Source organism: Tubulanus polymorphus, chromosome 4, assembly GCF_964204645.1.
Source record: "Tubulanus polymorphus chromosome 4, tnTubPoly1.2, whole genome shotgun sequence".
Lineage (NCBI taxonomy): Eukaryota > Metazoa > Nemertea > Palaeonemertea > Tubulaniformes > Tubulanidae > Tubulanus > Tubulanus polymorphus.
Window position 1 is genome coordinate 7,198,829 of NC_134028.1, and position 15,731 is coordinate 7,214,559.

General features: G+C 34.7%; 1 long non-coding RNA gene across 1 annotated transcript; it reads right to left on the reverse strand.

The window, feature by feature from the left end:
- Nucleotides 1-2,545: 2,545 nt before the first annotated feature.
- LOC141903182 (uncharacterized) lies at nt 2,546-3,304 on the reverse strand. The gene is made up of 3 exons (XR_012619058.1): nt 3,218-3,304; nt 3,028-3,114; nt 2,546-2,628 (listed from the first exon to the last, which is right to left on the reverse strand). It is a non-coding gene; the product is annotated as an uncharacterized LOC141903182 (long non-coding RNA).
- Nucleotides 3,305-15,731: the final 12,427 nt, after the last annotated feature.

A 15,731-nucleotide genomic window follows, 5' to 3' on the forward strand; every position in this document is an offset into this window, starting at 1 on the left:
GCTTATGTTGTTCTGTATGAATTACCCGTGTGTCATGTATGTTGTATTAATTTATTTTAAAATTTGTATTTATTGAATTTGGGAATTTTATCCCGGAATTTCAATGTAATAAGGATCAATAAAGAATTGAATTGAATTGTCACCTAATACACATGCCATCAGAGGACACGGAGCCGTATATGACAGCTATGCTATTATAAATTGCTAATCTCACGAAACTTGCATACTCCTAATATCAAACATATTTTCTAAAACGTTTGAATATTGAAATTATATGTTTACACATTTTCATATTGACCGCTTGTAGCCGCTGATGAAATTCACGCTTGCCCTACACACATCGTAGATAGCTTCGTCATTCCACCGGCATGCCCACGTCAGGGTCTGACTTTTATATCAGACTTCCGCGTCGTGTATACATCCGCCATTTAACCGAATAATCCGATTTACTTATCATTTCTATTTATGCCTGCCGCTTCTGATATAATCATACATCCTTTACTATTACAATACGTCTTCTAATGATATTCAATGCAATATAACATTTCGACGTTCAAATATAGGTCATTATATAATCACAGGAAGCCATTCTACATCTATGTCAATAATATTTTGCCAGATAGCTTGTTTGTGTACACATAAACCTGTGACGTTTTGCACATCGATTTACGGCTGTCGTTTGTAAAATGACGCTGAATGGTTAGCATTGTTTAGGTTTCATAATGGTAACGTTTTATAAGGCGTCAAAAAATCAATTTGACAAAACGTCAAGTACTTACAACATCCGAGACAGCTGCACTTAAGTTACGACAATGCCGAAAAAGCTTGATTTGAAACGTACACTTGCACACTGTGGTTTGAATTTTTTTCCACCAGCTGCAAGAATCTGCAAAGCCAAAGGAATTTAAGACCGTAGTGACCAGTTCATTCCACGAATAATAGCTGGAATGAAAATACTCAAAATAAATAGTCGTACAGGGTGTAAACCAGCCCCTTACTAACTACTTAGGTTTTCCACTGGCTCTACGCACTGCATTTAGGGCCTTAATCTATTCTAGGCGTATCCCCCCCCCCCAAAAAGCGGGCTAAATTTAGGCATTAAGACCGTAGATACCGGGTAGCCAACAATTCTCTGTGTATGCTATTTAGCTTCAGTATCTCGATTTTGTTCGGATCCCGCGCGTAACTGCGATCCTGTCAATGAATAATCTTTTTATTTCTACAATTTGTATTTATAATTTCCAAATGTTTGCATATTAATGATGCTGCTAGACAGAAAACTCGTTATCGCTGCCTTGCAGCTATATTTGTAAATTATTTCGTAAAGGAAATATTATCATATAATTATCATATGTGACGAAACAAACACCGTAGACTGCCGAATATAATTTTTCACAGGCCAGTGATTTATACAGGACTTCTTTGAAGCATTTGTTTTTATTTTTTGAATTCAATATAGTAATAATGTAATAATGATAATAATTATAATAGCAAGATAATGAGACAAAGCTAGACATTTTTTGAAATCATGTAATAAATTTTTCTTATAATATGGAAATTAGATAGTCAGGGTAATATTTCCAATAGGGACACAATAACCGCAGTGCCCGCCACATTGACCAGATGCTTTCCTGTCATCGTCTGCATTTACGCTAGCCAGACTTTTTGGAGACGAACCAGCTGCCTTCCATTTCGTCTACAAGATAGAAATCATTGTTGAAATTTTACAAAACATGCATTCTTATAAACAGATCCATACACTGTTTACTGTTATGTACATGTAATATGAAATTGCTCAGCTAAAAAAGCGAAGTGCGTTTCTACTCAATGATTTGATTTTGCATTATTATTCAACAGGGTTTTGAACGGCGCGTTAATAGTTGTTTTTCCCACGGGGAAACACTGCGATATCAGAACATCGAAATGTGTTTCTTTCAAGAAGACTGCACCAAGTCAAAGCACGATCAAGTCAACGCACGTCAAACTCGGGAAACAATTTACACATTTTCGAGATATTAACACGTGGAAAACAACAAACGTGTCGTTAAATTCGACCGCCGATCATCAACCGACTTTATCTGTACCGAAGGAACTTACCGCGGCTGTATCGAATACGAAATTAGTTCCGGTCAAATCTAATGCGAATCCACCAGATACTGATCCACCTCCGGCGCAACCGCCACCCCAACCATACGGAACTTTTACTGGTCTTGTAGATGTTGAATACGTATAATCGTTCCCTATTATTTGGAGAGTCTAAAAAAGTGTTTAAAAATTTGTATATTCTATAGACTATGGACTAGTCACTGTAGCTGTCGCTAGATATCGTACACTCCTGTGCTTGGAGTCATAGAAAGTCTAAACGTGTCTCAAAAGTCAGTTGTATGCGACGTACCAGCGGGTCTATGCGGATCTTTTGCCAAATAGTTTTGCCGCAATCTGGCCAGTTGTTATCGCATTTGTTTTCCCCATAGTTACTCGCTTTCAGTGTGATATATTCTTTTCTACACTTGCTGCAGAAGATCGTAACTGGTACAGAATTCGGCCCAAGATACAGTGTGTACTGGCCTGAAGCAGTGGCACCGGCCTCTGTACATGTCTTTGGACGTAGTTCACTGCAGCACCATGCTTAAATAAAGATTTGATTCTTTTAAAAGGGTGATAGGTTGCTTAGATATTAGTTTTTTAACTAGTTTTTTTTGGTGATGTGTCAGCACCTAATTTTGATGTTTTATTCACACATGAAAATATTCGAAGAGAGATGCATTTTGCGTTTAGATTTTGAAAATATGTTATGCGTGTTCCCTGGAAATTAATGACATTTTTGGCCGATAGCAAATTTGATGGACCTATAAATGTCATGGAGTGTGGGACACTGACCATATATGTGAAAACAGTAAAAGTGAAATGTCTGGTTTACTTACAACGCGTATATAATCGATTTATTGGTATATATGAAAGTTTCGATTCTTTCAGGAACATATTAAGATTTTTGATTTATATACTTTATTCCGAGGTTAGTTTTACCTGTATGAACGACAGCGATTAGAAACGTCAGAATCAATGAAGTCGTTTTCATTTTTTCAGATAATGACCAAACAAGCAAGAACAGATCTGTAAAAGTCGAAACCGACGCTGATGATTAAACCATTGCATTCGATTCGTTGAAATTAATTCGATCTTATCGAAAAATCTTAGGAAACTTTTCCGAACTTACCTCTTACGGCGTAGTCAATGCCTCAGTTGAATCACAGATTAAAGCAGGGGAATTTATAGTCGCCGTCACGTGTCGGGCAATTCCCTTTTTTCTTATCGAAACAGTACAAGCATGATCAAGTATCCATTGTAGTCTCAACAATTATGTAAAGTAAAATTGTCGAGTGCTATAGGCGATCAATGAATCACAGATGGGAAAATAATAGAAACCACAGATTTTGAAGTGTGCCTGACGTCCGACGACGATATTTAATTCTTACAGCTAAATTTCAAGAGCCGAGGTCTATTGTTGTACGCGGTGTAGTTAGTAACTTAAACTTAAGCATCTGGCACAGCAGTCGAAAGATTTTATTACATTTTGAATCGGTGAGTTCATGTCGGTCTTCTTGCTGCAGAAAATACGCTGCAATTAATATGTGTATAAAGTTTTTTTTTTCATTTAGAATTCTGTAGTGTATTTATATATTTTCAAGTAACATTTTTACAGAATTAATGAATAAGCAAATACACTAAAATGTAATAGTTTTAATTGAATATTTTCCCCTAATGGAAATCATGAATGTAAAGCGTAAAGTATATAAGAATTACACTGCACTAGAACAATCTTAATAAACGCTGGCTTGTCATTTGTTAACTACACGATTTAACTACCGAATGATTTTTTAAAACGGTCGACAGACATTCGTACGGTGCACGGGCGTTGAGTCTAGTTCTACGGGCCAGTACATCTACCGCCGTACATCCATACTCTACGACTGCATATTTCACCTGAATATAACAAAATTGCAAATATGTTTATATTTGAACATTTTTTTGTCATTTGAAATTAAGAAGTATTTCGATCGTCCTCTTTCTTGTATTCAGCCATTTGTGTTTCTTGAAACATCAAAATAATTTTAGATTTCAATTGTTTGTAAAATCCATCAAAATTACGATAAGACATTTAAATTATATTTCAAGCGTAGCTCATAGTGTATTTCTGATCCATGCTATGAAAATGGAGATGCTGAAATATTCTAAATGTTTTACTTAAACGCCTGTAGGCAAAGAAAAAAGATACAAAAGGCGAATTCATAACACCTAATAGTCTACAACATACCCCGGCTATCGGATACCAGCTGAAAACTGTAACAAAAAATGCCGTGATCGTCGAATTTTTCAGGCTGGCCGAACCTTCCTTCCACGGAGGTCATATTTTGGAAAACTTTACGATGACGAATAGCTTACTTTAGCCTAGAAGAAATTATGTTGCCCTGTTTGCAATTGAGATTAGAAGGATTTTCATATAGTAGATTTTTTTTCACAGGACGCCCCAGGTGCTTTTGTCAATAAATCAGGATTTCAAGATGATCTTAGATTTCACCCGCTTCGTTGGTTAAGACTTGGAACTTCATACTTCATAAACGATAGAAATCCCACAATGATTCAGTCAAAGATGAAAATTTCTTGAATAGAAGAGAATTTATTTTGAGCAACGTTTCAGCAAAATACTATTGGCCATCATCACATCCTCCCTCGGCAGGGATTTGAACCTGATGGCATCGCTACACTCAGCCACGGCACGAACCCCTGCCACACTAGACCGGGTGCTCAGGTTCATGCGCAGCTTTGCCGCGCGAAATTTGCGGTATCAATTAGATTGCTCGTTATGTAATGGCTGAGGTAAATTTTGCGGGAGAACTTTAAATGGGAAAACCCGGGCTAAAATGAAACGGGATATCTGATTGGCTAATAATGACATCATCTTAGCTGCGCATGTAGCTGCGGACTCTGTTTAGTGCGGCATGGTTTCGTACCGTGGCAATCTCGATGCCATCAGGTTCGAATCCCTGCCGGGGAGGATCATCCTCGCTTGCCAGGGGTCCAGTATCACTCCCGAACTCGCTTCCACCAGCCCCCTGGCCTCACGAAGCGTGATTTCATTACTGGCGCTGTTGCGCATGACGCCATATATCGTTTTGCGAAATACTTCCTTGTTCGGTAAAACGTTCGCTGATTGGTCCATTTAACGGGAAAACCAACAGAAGTCTACTGTCGGTTTGCTACAAGCGCTGTGATTGGTACGACCGGATTCTGGTCGGCTAGTAACGACTCTAACGACTCGTGAGGTCAAGGGGTTCGGCGAACAGCTTTAGCGTAGTGGGTTCGAATCCCTTGACGGGTGAAGATGGTTATCGCTAGTTGTTCAAGATTGCGGAATCATTAAAGCAGACAATAAACCCGCTATCACTGCTTTGCAGCTATATTTCTCGTTCCAGAAGATGAATATTAGAATAAAGTCAAAACGTAAAATAGACTGAGAAAATGGTGGCATAATTTTTCTCTTTCCAGAATACGATGCACCAGCCACGAATTGCAGCTGGAGTAATTGAGAAAATTCACCTCAAATATTGAAGAATTTCTTTGTTGCTGAAGTTGCTATCTTTTCTGTAGGAAGTCAAGTAATTTTCTCTACACGATTCAACCTGGTTCTCGCTTGTTATAGAACTTGCGTTTGAATTATTTGTAAATTCATTTTTTTTCAGTAAATCTCCGGCCAGTGCTTTATGACATTTACTTCATGACATTATGGCTCTTGGAAGTGAAATCCTGCTAGAAATGGGAATGGTCAAAATGGTACATCACGAAGTGGCGACCAATATGCCATTTGACAGGGACACGGACCAAGACCCCATCTACCTTGAGATTGATATACCGCCACTTACTTCAGACTTCTGCAATTTTAAAGCAATTTTCAAGTTTAAAGCCAAATGAAAATTTGAAAAATGAATAGCCCGTTTACTAACTCAGGGGAATAGATGATAAAAACCCGCTATATACAAATTTAAAAGATTAGACACGAGTGATCGAGTTATTTTTAGGGGAAATTATTCTTGAAAAACACGCAAAAACCCTGCTTTTTAGCACTTTATAGTAATGGCACGTTTTTATATATGACAATTTGCATGCTTGAAATTGTAAAAGTTTAAAGTTCAATCCTTCCTGGAAGTGTCGCCGTTTTTAGTTCGACTGATCTCAATGTACTTTTCGACCTACAGGCCCTCACTTTATAAACCCTCTAAATTTCCTCGCTTCTATTTATTTGAGTTGACCTTGTAACCTGAGCTACAATGAATAGACGTAAAACTCGTAAAACGTAAATCGTAACTCGTAAAACGTAACTCGTAAGTCGTAAAACGTAACTCGTAAGTCGTATGGCCCTTGAGGTATTCCATAATTCATAATCTATAAAATAAATGTTTTCTTTAATTTTGATACTGGAGTAAACGGTAAATCGTAAGGCGTAACGTATTGAAGGAAAAATGTAGTAGTAACTCGTAAAACGTAACTCGTAATTCGTAAATCGTAACTCGTAAGTCGTATGGCCCTTGAGGTATTCCATAATTCATAATCTATAAAAAAAATGTTTTCTTTAATTTTGATACTGGAGTAAACGGTAAATCGTAAGGCGTAACGTATTGAAGGAAAAATGTAGTAGTAACTCGTAAAACGTAACTCGTAATTCGTAAATCGTAACTCGTAAGTCGTATGGCCCTTGAGGAATTCCATAGTATATGTTTGTATATTTTTGACATTTTGTGGATGGATGTATTCTGACTTGCGAAATTACGGCCAATCTAATACTGCGTCGCTAGTGCATTTGTATATACCCGCGTCAGCAGTCAGCCGCGTGCGTGCGAATATAGGTTACAGTATATGGCTGTGGGTGTTAGTAATCACCTGAGTGAGTCTATATATAGCACAGTTACTCGGCAATGATAGTATACACAGAACTCTAACACATCTGCAGGCGCATATATTGTCATCCTCCCCCGGCAGGGATTCGAACCTGATGGCATCGAGATTGCCACGGCACGAAACCCTGCCATAATCGACCGTGTGCGCAGATACATGCGCAGTTCAGATGATGTGATTTTTAGCCAATCAGAAATCCCGTTTTATTTTAGCCCGGGTTTTCCCATTTATAGTTCTTCCTTGAAATTTGCCTCAACGATTATACAACGAGCAATCTGATTGGTGCCGCCAGTTTTCGTTCGGAAAGCTGCGCATGTACCTGCGCACCCGGTCTACTGATGCAGGGTTTCGTGCCGTGGCTGAGTGTAGCGATGCCATCAGGTTCGAGTCCCTGCAGAGGGAGGATGATATATTGTCAGCCTCGTACATCTCATCTTCACCCGTCAAGGGATTCGAACCCACTACGCTAAAGCTGTTCGCTGAACCCCTTGACCTCACGAGTCGTTGGAGTCGTTACTAGCCGACCAGAATCCGGTCGTACCAATCACAGCGCTTGTAACAAACGACTTTAGGCTTCTATTGGTTTTTCCGTTAAATTAACCAATCAGCGAACGTTTTACTGAACAAGGAAGTATTTCGCAAATCGATATATGACGTCATGCGCAACAGCGCCAGTAATGAAATCACGCTTCGTGAGGCCAGGGGGCTGGTGGAAGCGAGTTCGGGAGTGATACCGGACCACTGGCAAGCGAGGATGCGTACATCTTCAATCCAAATTAATTTATATTTAGTATAATATTTTTGACAATATATGCACTAAATGATTTAATGGTGAGCCACAGGGCCATTGGACCTTTATTAAGAAAAGGGACCGTGGATACGGCTACGATTTGAATTACGAATCTACAGATGGAAATTAAAGGGGATAGCGAAGGAAAAATCGGGATCTTTCATCTTCATACGAATTTGTAGTTATACGAATTAACCGGTAACGAATTAAGCTAGGTTGACTATTGTGGGCTTATAGTCCAGTTAATGAAAGTTGACAAATATTGACAGGTTTTCAGGTAATCATGGGACATTATTTTGTATGAACTGTTGTGACGTGTTATTTGAAATAAATATATATACTTCTCTGTCGTTCCATTTATGATTACAGACGCCAGCAGTCACATACACGATAAACCTTACGTAGGTGATAAACCTACATTCCATAAGTTCAGTTTCATAAAAATTATTTACTCAAAAATATTCATTGATCAGGCAAATTGAAATTGAATCGAGTTAAGTTTTTATGAAACTGAGGCAGAGGGGCAACAATTGCGTCAGAACACATTTTATTTTGAAGAAAAATCCAAACATTGATTCCTCTGTTTGTTAAACGGATCCGACTCGGTTTCAATAACATTAACATAATCCTAAATCAATTTAGGAGTTTATTGTCAAACTGGACCCTGCAGGGAATGAAATATTCGGTATGTGTATGAAACTGAAGCCTACTAAACAGATTGAAACTCCCGCATATATATATACACTTAGGCAAAGTAATCAATATTATGAAAGTCTGTATATTAAAGAACATTCAGAGTAATATTTCCGATCGGGTAACAATGTCCACAATTACCGCCACATTTACCGGACGCTTTGCTGTCGTCACCAGGATTTATGCCGGCAATGCTGCGAGGACGGTAACCAGCGGCCTTCCATTCTGTCTACAAATTAAAGAAACAGGAATTTTATTTCCAAGAAGTACGTTCTCATCAACTAATCGAACGTTTGAGTGTTTTTTGCTCCAGCGCACCATACTCAGATGGGTGAAGTAACGATTTTTTTCTACCGGCCACAATTACCCGGAAGTATTACTGAAATATAAACAAAATGGCAGGATTTTTGAATCGCGAGGTTTAGGGTTTAGGGTCCGAAGGGCTAGGGCTAGGGTGAGGTTATAATGGGGTAGAGTTAGGATAAGGATACGATAAATTTATTTAAATAAAAAAACAATAAGTTAAATAAGTTAGTATTAGATAAAGTAACTTATTGTTTTTTTATTTAAATCTTTTTGATTTCTATTCACGCTATTGGTTAACAAGAATTGACTAGAATTCAAATAGATTTAACAAGAAATTGAATAACTTTAACTGTTAGTATCACTCTTGTATTATTTCATTGTTTCTCTTATTGAATAAGCCAACTAACTAATATCACTCTTGTATTATCCTAGTCAAATGTAAAGAATTACAATATCATACTTGAATGAATTAAAACATAAATTACTTCTGTGACTTCATTTTCAGAAATAAAACATAATATGTATTTAATACATTAATACGTATTTAATATATATTTAATACATTGATACCTCAACCCCCTTTTTTGGGTTAACTAATATTTCATACATTCAATATTTCATACATTTCAACTAATTTAACAGTCTTATTCGTGATTTATCATTTAGTTTATGAATATACAATCTACACAATTCAATACTTAAACAGTTTAACAATCTAGCGGGTTCATTGTATTACTCTGTTAATAATGATAAATGTAAACATATAATAATATGAATATGATTTATACTTTTCCAAATACTTATAATAAATCTGTGAGATAAATAAATATTGAAACAGAAATATATATGATAAAACTATTTATATATCTATGTACTAGACGTACGTAAGAATCCAAGAATCCAAGAAATCTTACTTTCTTGGCAAGAATCTTACTTTCTTACTCGTACGTCTAGTACATAGATATATAAATTAGTTTAGATTATATAAAAATGAATAAATTATCAATCTAAGTATAGAAATAGTTATAATATAATCTATTTTTTATTTTTATTATGTGAAAACATATAATTTATTCATTTTTATAAATATATTAGAATTATTATTAGAATTATTATTATAAAACTAATTCATGTACCCAAGACGAGACGTACGAGTAAGAATCCAAGATTCTTACTTTCTTGGTAAGAATCTTACTTTCTTACTCGTTTTTATAAAAATCATAAATATAAATTATTAATCTAAATATAGAAATAGTTATAATATAATTTATTTTTATATATTTCAGCCAATTTAACAGTCTATTGCTTAATTTGAATTATACAGTTTATCATCTAATTCATGAATATATTTATGATTTCTCAAACTCTTTTTATTTTTATATCTTTTATTACAAATTTCACAACACTTAATATTATTCAATCTATCTGAAATATAATTTATATTATCTTTCAATTCTGTATATCTAATTTTACAAGAATCATAAAATTCGAACAACTGTTTTATACTATAAATTGAAAAAGAAAATAAACCTGTAAGCATAATAATTGATTTAATATTCTGTTGATTTTTATATATTAGATGTAATAAGTTTAATATATTTTCACTCATTTTTATAGTCAAAATATATGAAATTAAAAGATGCTGTTTTAATCCTCTAAATCATTTTCTAAATTAACTTTTTTATTCTTTTTATTTCTGTGATTGTTTCCATTTAACTTCTTTAATTTTTTACTCAATTTATTATTTTCATTCATCAAATCTTTTGAAATATTCTCAAATTTAGAGTTTGAAATATTTTGAAATATTTTGAAGTAAAAGTATAATGCCGCCAATATTAACCCTCCTGCCACAAGGTAATGTTTCAAATCACTTTTCCCAGTTGGAATGCTGAAATCATCCATTTATTTAAAGAAAAAAATTAAAAGTAATTTGAAATATCTTATTTTGAATATGAATATTTAGAGTTGAATTATTATTTTTGAGTTATGATATTTTGATTTAAGATGGTGTGATTCATTGCTTTGAGTATAATATTTTCCACAATTACATAAAACGCTTTCATTAGGATTATATTTAGGCGCAACAATTTCATTATCTAAGTTACATTGAATTCCAACATCTTTATATGATTTTTCATTTGGAATGTCAGGGATAAATCTCTTTTTTTATAATCTGAAAAACATAACATAGCATTCTCTGAATGGGCAATAACGTAAGTGTAAAAATAATGTTTTATGTGAATTTTCATTATTAAAAAGTGATTGCATTTCATCTGTAATTATTAAATGTTTATCTATTCCATCAAATGTTGTGAATTCTGGAATTATTGTATTGAATAAGAATTTATCTTTATCATTCGATAACTCTATTATTAGATAATGATTTTTAAACACTAATTCAGTAATATTTTTCACTTGAAAACGAAGACGCGCAGTTTTAATCAAATCTTTAATAGGAATGAAATTTTTAATTGTAAAATATTTTTCTAATTCATTTAAATCGATATCTTTGAAATGTAGTATCTGTTCATTCATATTTATAAGTAGTTGTTTTATTAAAATTGATATTTTCATCAACTCGTTAATTACTCGTTACTTTTAAACATAAAATAAGAATTTAACACATATAAATATAAATATTCACTGTTTTAAATATGAATTATTTCACTCGTTAATTACTCGTTACTTTTATACTGAAAATAAGAATTTAACACATATAAATATAAATATTCAATGATTTAAATATGAATTATTTCAATCACACTTTACTAACACTTTTAATGTTTAAAAATCTAACTCATACAAATATAAATATTGAAATATGTTTAAAATATATCTATATCTATTCTATAAGAGCTCGTTAATTACTCGTTACTTTTTTACTAACACTTTACTCACACTTTTATATTGAATAATCTATCAATTTATATGTTATTCATATATATTTTATCCATGTATATGAATATCTTAAGAGTAATAGGGGTTTAGTTGTTCTATACTAAAGTTTGAACGGTTGAGTGAGTAAAAAATGAAAAACATGAAAAATATGAAAATAATAATAATTTCTATTTGAATTAGGAGTGAAACTCATAAAAAATGAAAAATAAATTCGAGCGTGCGAGAATTATTTTTCATTTTTATAAGTTTCGCGACTAATTCAAATAGAAATTGTTATTATTTTCATGTTTTTCATTTTTACGAGCTCGACCGTTCGACCTTTGGTATAGAACAACTAAACCCCTATTACTTCCGGATATTGATTGACTAAATCTCTTTGCTCTTCTCTAGTGACTTATATTCAATTAAATTTTCTATTCTCTTATACTGTTTTTATTCCATAATTTGATTTCGTGAATACAAACAGTTGCATTTGTTTCTTTCCGTTTTTCATAATGTATGATTACGTAATACTTTAAATCTACATTTTTTCGCGGTGCTTCTTTTCAAAATAAACAACACGTTTCGTTTATTATTTTCATACTTCCAATTTTTTAATCTGCATTAATTTATTCATTCTTTATGACTTCTCCCTCCATAATCGGAAGAATTATATCCTTAGAGGCTTTTAATCTTAATCTTTAATGGCTGGCAAGGAGGGCGCTAGCTGTCGGTTTGGTTGTAGCGGCGTAAATACTGTTATGCCCCGTTCCGATGCAAAACCTTCTTTTCCGTGTCACTTCATCAAAGTGCACGCGGTGTCAGAATATTCGTAAAATGATGTTATAATCTCCGAATATAAGCGGAGAAATGCCATGTCTTGTTGATTTCGTTAATAGCCAGCGAGTCAGAGAAAGAGGACTACGATGAAGAGGAATTTCTTCACATGATTGTTATGCATATAAATTATGATAATTCTGGTCCGGTCTATTACTGCTGCTATCAGCTTCCAGCTTGTACATTATACTTACTATTTTATTGAAAACGAAACCAGTTTCTCTCAAATCTAATTCAAATGTACCACTAGTTGTGCCCGCTCCCATACAGCCTCCACCAACACCAAATGGAACGTTAACACCGCTGGATGTGGAATATGCATAATCGTCTCCTATGACATGAAGAGTCTAAAATGGTCAAATTAGGAAACATGTTATGAAAAAACAATGTGTTTGAATCTACGGTGGCTGTTCGTGCCTCTATAGCCGTTCAGAAAAATTCCTTAGTATGGCCCCAATCAGCCACCATACTGAATCCGATGATACTTCTGCTGCATACGTATACGTACCAGTGGATCTATACGAATCTTTTTCCACTCAGTTCGGCCACAACCCGACCAGGAGCCGTCGCATTTGTTTTCCCCGTAGTTATTTCCCTTTAATGTGATGTATGCTTCGGTATAATTGCAATAGATTGTGACTGGTACAGTATTTTGTCCCAAATACAACGTGTAATCGCCCACCGTGTACATAGCTTCAGCCTCCTCGCAAGTTTTTGGGAATTTCGTGCAACACCGCGCTTAAATTGAGACGATTCGATTTTAAGAATCGTTAAACGATCCGTCAGCAAAAATACAAAAATACATCTTTATGTATTTTCGGTAATAGGTGATGTATACGGAAGACCAATGTGGCCATATGGTTTTTTTCGAAATTCTTCACTTTTAAACTCGAAATCTCGAGTTTCTAAGTCGAAATTTCGAGTTTAAAAATTACATGGCCGCATCGCTTTTCCGTAGGATTCGAGCCCTAAATGATGTTAATAGTATGAAGACTTAGTAACTAGAAATGCCGACTTATCAACACATGTGCGCGCGGCGCGGTGCGGTAAACTTGGAGATCAGTGGTTGTATCATTAATTATGATAATAATGAATAAACGTTATTTCAAATACTATTATCTACCTGTATAGACCGCGACGATCAGAAACGTCAAAAGTAATGTAGTTCTCATTTTATAAACGATCGACAAGCAAAATCTGTAAATGACACAAAATGAAAACAAATTTATCAAAAATGATCGAATGACGAGGAGGTAATAAGTTACCAATATTGCAAATGAAGCAATTTAGTTTTTCCTGTCGTAAACTGTAAAAATTGTCTTGGCTCGGTTCGAAACAAATTCAAATTATTTTCTTCACACGCTATCACGAACTCGGCAAAACTATTCTTACGCAGCAAAACGTTGCAATCCAAATTTGTGCTCGGGTAAATTCACGTACCTTTAACTATTCATTAGACGCCTCTATCGAAAATGGCTTTCTCCGAGTCTCAGGGTACAAAAATTGGAAAATTGCCATTCAGTCTAATACTCCTTGAATGTACTTTACTAGTGAACAATGTGGCAAATAAGCGATATAATTTTTTCCAAGCTCTATTTGACATCATTGCAAATGTGGGAAAGTCTGTTTCTTTGTTAATTCTATACTGTAGTAGATGTCGACTGAAGGACGTGGGGGAATTTTTACTCTCGCCTTTTATTTGTGATGATTTACCAATTCAACTACAGCTATACAATCGATTTATCGAGTTGTTCATAACCACGTGTAATAGCGATCTTCAAAACCCCTCTGGGAAACGATTATTTCTGGTAGAAATTCCCCGACGGACAGGCAGTGCTTCATCGCAAATCTGAATAGAAACAATACGTCATCGCTTCATACTTCTATCGGTGATGGGTTAGTTCTAAACCTGGCATGGCATATGGCATGGCATTTGGCATTTGGTATGGCATTTTCTTCGAATCAAAACTTATTTCACTGATTTATAGATAATCTATATATAGATATCATAAGTTAGATAGCCAGTTTGAAAATGAAATTCTTAGTCAAAATCGCGAACCAATTGTAAATGAATACACTAAGTATGGAAAATAACCGTTCTAAACGGAGGCACCGCAATTACAGGTGGCGCCACCAGACGGGTTCCCTAGGCACAAGCTTCATCGAAGACGCTGTAAACTACAAAACACCTCAAAATACGGCGTAAGTGCTATGTAATAATTCAATAAAGTCTCTGTTTCCAAACGAAATCTTTTCTTATTTTTTTCGAATGAAACTGACCCTATCGTATTTTTCAGTACAAAGGATATAACATGTAAATCAATCAATCATTGCGATTCAGCCAAATTTTATCTTAGGACGAAGGTTCTGGCTGTGGAGAGGACAAAAGCACCACAGGAGGAGCGATTTGTTAAAAGGCGCGATTAAAGAAAACAGGAACGATTTGATTTTAATTGCGCAATTAGAATAAAATGAAAATTAAAAGTAGGTTAACTTCAATCGGTATTTGAGGCCTCAATGACTGGTTGAAATCGTGATTTGCAACACATTTTACACAGTACGTGGCATTCAATATCTTCACGATCGGAAATCCAGAGCGGATCGAAAGAGCAACGACTCGATCAACTAGCAGCTTGGAAGGTTAACGGTAACCATCCTCAATTATTCAAAGCAGGTGGAAATCCTTACCTTTCCACCTTAGAAGAATATGATCTTTTACTGACCAGTTATTGATTTTATTGATATAATTGTTCTTTTTATTTTTTTCATTTCATCAATTAGAGCATTATATGAATATGTGAACACAATATATAGATTTAGCACAAGTATTAAGTAGGATATTATTGAGCAACTGATTATTTATGATATGACAAAGTTAGATATGTTTTAGATCACGTAAGAACTGCTTTTTATAAAAATTGAAAAATTAGATAGTCAGGGTAATATTTCCAATCGGGTTACAATAACCGCAGTGCCCGCCACAACTACCAGATGCTTTCCTGTGATTGTTAGCATTTACGCTAGCCTGACTTTTTGGATGCCAACCAGCTGCCTTCCAATTCGTCTACAAAATAAAAATTATTGTTGAAATTTTACGAAACATGCATTCTTATAAACAGATCCATACACTGTTAACTCTTATGCACATGTATTATGAAATTGCTCAGCTGAAAAAAGTTGAAGTGCGTTTCTTCTCACTGATTTGATTTTGTATGTTAATTCAAGAGGTTTTGAACGGCGCGTTAATGGTTGTTATTCCTACAGGGAAACACTTGCG